Source organism: Epinephelus moara, chromosome 3 (genome assembly GCF_006386435.1).
Source record: "Epinephelus moara isolate mb chromosome 3, YSFRI_EMoa_1.0, whole genome shotgun sequence".
NCBI classification, from domain to species: domain Eukaryota; kingdom Metazoa; phylum Chordata; class Actinopteri; order Perciformes; family Serranidae; genus Epinephelus; species Epinephelus moara.
In genome coordinates this window covers 41,443,826-41,448,906 of record NC_065508.1, presented here as the reverse complement: position 1 = coordinate 41,448,906, position 5,081 = coordinate 41,443,826, and the positions used below count along the sequence as shown (strand labels likewise).

The window sequence follows — 5,081 nt, the reverse complement described above, 5'->3', positions numbered from 1 at the left end:
GACTAATGTTTAAATTTGTTTGATGATCTGAAACATTTAAGTGTGGAAAACATGCAAAAAGTAAGAAATCAGGAAGGGGGCAAACACTTTTTCACACCACTGTATATATATATATATATATATATGTATATATATATATGTATATAAAATAAATATAATATATTCATGTCAGATACTGTCTATTTGTTGCCTGCTTGTTGTAGGTGGTGAAGGCTCCTACACCTGTGCTGCTTGTCAGTGGGAACCCCTTCAATGCAGACAGTGACATCTCCCTGCGCTTGGACGGAGTTGAAATAGCAAAGCCTGACGACATCACAATGGGAGTTGGTGCCCTATTTGCAGTCTATTTCATTTCAGGTTTGCTGAAAAATTAAGGAAGACTCTAATTTTTCTGCAGCGGTGCATGATTGGGAGTAAATCTAATGAAAAGGTTCTAGCAGGGGTAATTAAAATGGCAAATTTCTTGTTCTAAGTGAATCTATACTGGAATCATATCATATAATATATGATTCCTGTAATATTTTGTATTGACTTTATTGTATTTTTTCGTGTAATATTTTGCATTTATTGATTTTATTGTATTTATTAGTGTACTATTTTGCATTTATTGACTTTATTGTATTTATTAGTGTAATATTTAGTATTTATTGAATCTATTCCTGTAATATTTTGCATGTAGTGAATTTATTTAATTTATTCCTGTAATATTTCTTATTTGTTGTATTTATTCCTGTAATATTTTGCATTTATTGAATTTATTGTATTTATTAATATTTTGTATTTGACTCTATTTTTGCGAAATCAGATATGTAAATAAACCTTGCTTAAAGACAGCTGTTGTTTCATCATCATAATTTATTGTTATTATTAATAGTAGTAGTAGTAATATTAATATTATTCTTATTATCAATAAACGTCGCTTATATACCTAAACCTAAAGAAGGGGTTCTTCGAAGAAGCTTTTCTTAGGGTTCCTCAAAGCACCTTAAAAGGTTCCTCCACAGTGTCAAATTGAAGAACCCCTAAAGGAAATTAGTTTAGTTTATACTGTGTACAGCTGCAGCCTATTTCAAATCACCTGTGCTGTGGACTGTGTAACAAACCTGATGAAGCCATGGGCGAAACGTGTTGTTTTGTAGACTGATTAATAAAATAAGAAGCAATTCAGCCCTGTGTGCGGTGAATCCACTTTTGTTATACTCGGAGGCCACCGTAACTTTGCCGACGGGAGGGGTGAGCACAGGCGAGCGAGTGAGCGCTGAAATCTAGAATCTAAACGCTACATGTCACTGTTTTCAACCCATTTTACACACTGGCCCTTTAAATGAGCTACAGCAAAGAAACCTGACTGTCTCACAAAGGAACGCTATATGGGAAGAAATCTGTGAAAAAGTAAATGCTGTTGGTAAAACGATGCGAACAGTGGATGAAGTGAAAAGAAGATATCAAGGCATCAGAAGAAGAACAAAAGAAAAATTGGCATATAATAAAATGTCTGCAAATAAAACAGGTGGGGGCACAGTAGATGAGATGCCTCTTGCCAACAGCCAGGGACCGGAGAGGGAGGAGACGTGCGCACGGCAGGCAAGTTCCACCTGCGTAAAAGGAAACACAAATAATACACTCAACTGTCACGTTTAAGTTTTCTTATATTGGCTGTGAATATTAATTTTGTGTAAAATAGGCTATACGATAAAGAACTGTTTAGTTTTGTTTTTTGCCACGATAAATATTAGAGCTATAGCCTAATATGTTTTGTGACTGAAACAATGTGTCTTTAATATGATTTTGCGTGGCTTAACATAATTAGACGTTAATGAGACTGTGTATTTCGTTTGATAATAATGTTTGGAATGTAGAAAATGATTTCAATCATCTTTTTTCAATAAATGTTGATTTGCTTAACTTTGCAATGCTCTGCAGTTTATTGGGTCACACTAGCACTTGTATTCTAATCTACAGCATATGTTTAATCAAGGTGTATTTCTGCATTGGATATTATTGAATGAAAATAGAAAAATAAATGCATATACCAAACAGCTCACAAGAAGTGACCTCGAGGTCGGCGTTCTCCTCCAGCATGGCATTATGCTCCAGCCCGTGTTGCTTGGCAATGTTATGTAGCAAGCAGCAGGTCACTACAATCTGGGCCACTTTTTCTGGCCTGTACAGCAGTGCTCCTCCAGTGCGATCCAGACAATGGAATCTGCTCTTCAGGATTCCAAAGGTGCGCTCCACAATATTCTGTGTGCAGATATGGGCCTCGCTGTACCCTATTTCTCCGGCAGTGGTCGGGTTGAGAACAGGTGTAAGGATCACCTTAAAAAACATATGAATCAATATGAAACACGCTCTTGTTTTTAATGTAATTATTTTACAAAGGATTTTACAAATTGACTCACCTATGCGTCATAGGGGTGGCCAGATGGGGCCACTTAAAATCTTGGGGTGGCACACCAAAACTAAAAGCCATAATTTCAGGATTTTATTATACTGTTGTAATATATAGGCTAGTAAAAAACTATCAGAAAGACTTAAGGAAACGGCTACTGATATACTTTGGTTTATTGTGTTACATTTAATGTTACTAATGATCTAATGTGCATAGACTAATAACAGTACAGTTAACATTTTGAGTTTCACAGTAATCTTGTTTTATTGTGTTATGTATATGTGTTAGGCAATTCATTGTTTTTAAAATAGGCTAGTTATCCTTTTCCATAAAAAGACACATATACAGCTTAATTTAAAGGTGTACATTTATTCAAAACAATTACTGGGAAAAAGCAGGTACTGGCAGATACAAACAGAAGCAAGTACAGAAATACTCATATCTTTGCTTTATGTAACAAGAATTTCCCAACAGGGATCAATAGTCTTTCTTTTTCTGATTACCAGGCTATACAGTATGTTTAACAAACACTCATATCATTGCTTAATGTAATACAAAAAACATTATTACGGTTACAAAAAGAAATCCCACCAGGGATCAACAGTCTCTGATTCTGATTACCAGGCTATACAGTATGTGTAACAAACTCTCATATCTTTGCATAATGTAATACAAAAAGAATTAGATTTACAAGAAAAAATTCCCAAAGGTCCGACCTAGTATTTGAATCCCATTAGTCCGACCTCCCAAAAATCCCACCGCAGTAAAGTTACATTTCAGGGGGGACCAGGCAACTGCCCCCTTTCAGTAAACACAGAGCAGCGGTACCACTAAACAGCTGCAATGTCTCTATGCGCGGACTGTGTGGACAGTTGCGTTTATCTTATCGACGGGAAATCACATCATCTGCTATATGTGATGTACATGCCCTTATTTGAATAACACATCCTGGTATTCCCCACACACGGGAAGATGTTTTAAGTAGGGGGGGCTGCCAACTGAATGAATGAATGAGTGACATTATTGTATTTTTTTTCCTGCTGTATAGCGCATCGCACATTGCCACTCAATAGGCTGCTGACTGGCTGCCATAAGCTACACACAAATAAAACATTAAGAAGTTCTAACAAATGCAAATTTTATAACATTTTTTCTATAAGGACGCCAACAGTAGAATTCACCACATGACAAAAGCAGACAAGAACTATCGTAGTTTGAGCGCTGTCCTTGGTGCTGAAGATGCAAAAACAAACAAATGTCTATACTCCAAAACTCACTACCTCTGACATGACGAGCCAAGACAGTGTACATAGATAAAAAAAAAACAACATCAGCAGAAAAACAGAAGTCCTGCAAACCAACAGCAAGCAGCGATCACCATGGCCAAATAACGTCGCATATCTGTAACTACAAAAGCACTCGGAGAACGCAGACCTCCACCAAGCAGCTCGGATTTCCCTCCATTTTCTTATTTTATCCACTTGGCTTCAACCGATCACCACCAAAATTTTGTCATCTGTTCCTTGTCCCATTATCAACCTTTCCTATTTTTCATTCATTTTTCATCAAAATCCGTTAAGAACTTTTTGAGTTATTTTGCAGACAAACAAACAAACAGACAAACAAACAGACAAACAGACCAACGCCGGTGAAAACATAACCTCCTTGGCGGAGGTAATAAAGAAATAAAAACAAGACAGCTGTTGGCAACTAATGCTGTTGCTGCTGCAGCTACTGTTAGGCTACTACTGTTATCCAAACTAAATTAAAGGAAGCAATTATGTTGTCTCCTTTCCACAGCCAATAAATTATTTCCTTTTAACGAATGGCTCAGAGAAATGCCGTCTAGCAAAGTTAAATATTTTTCACCACCATTTTAGTTATTAAATAGCCTCACATATGATATTCAAAGTGCATGCACACACAAGCAGGATCTCACACACATAAAACGGACTGGAATCAATAAACAAGCAGTAAATGCACAGTGGGGGTTATTTGTTTTCTGTATCGGTGTGACGCGCTGTGTTAATTGAGTGAATTGTCTGAGCCGGATGCGTGTTAATTTGAGTTTGATTTAATTTAATTACACTAAAGTTGTTGAGTTAAACTAACCATACGAGTCCTTTTCGTTTTTATGCAATTTATTGCTGCATTTTGAAAGCAAAAAGAGTTAAAGGGATAGTTTGACATTTTGGCAAATTCGCCTATTGCCGTTACCCCTATAGTCAAATGAGTAGGTACATTACCTTTAATTATCAGTGCTTGTTGTTCTGAGATCAGTGGGGCAGAACTGCCTGCTGCTCGGCGCACAAAATGGAGATGAACAGTACAGCCCCTTCTCTCCCTTAAAACTAATCAAATACACCATCAAATGACTCCAAAACACTGTTGTGCACAACTTGTAGATTACACATTCACCACGCTATGAAATAATAATGTAATATTATGAGACAGAGTTTTGAAGCCAAATTCACAGCCGGAACTACATTCCAGACATACAGTACTTGCTGGGCAGAGTGATTTCAAACAGCGTATGTTTAATCAATCAATCAATCAATTTTATTTATAAAGCCCAATATCACAAATCACAATTTGCCTCACAGGGCTTTACAGCATACGACATCCCTCTGTCCTTATGACCCTCGCAGCGGATAAGGAAAAACTCCCCCAAAAAAACCCTTTAACGGGG

General features: G+C 36.8%; 1 long non-coding RNA gene across 5 annotated transcripts in view; it reads left to right on the top strand.

Annotated features, from left to right (window-relative positions):
* LOC126385002 (uncharacterized) overlaps positions 1-723 on the top strand; it is a 5,545-nt gene extending 4,822 nt beyond the window's left edge. For all 5 annotated transcript variants that reach the window (XR_007569382.1, XR_007569379.1, XR_007569380.1 and 2 more), the window contains one exon: positions 204-723. This is a non-coding gene — a long non-coding RNA (uncharacterized LOC126385002). The remainder of the gene's footprint in view (positions 1-203) is intronic.
* Positions 724-5,081: the final 4,358 nt, after the last annotated feature.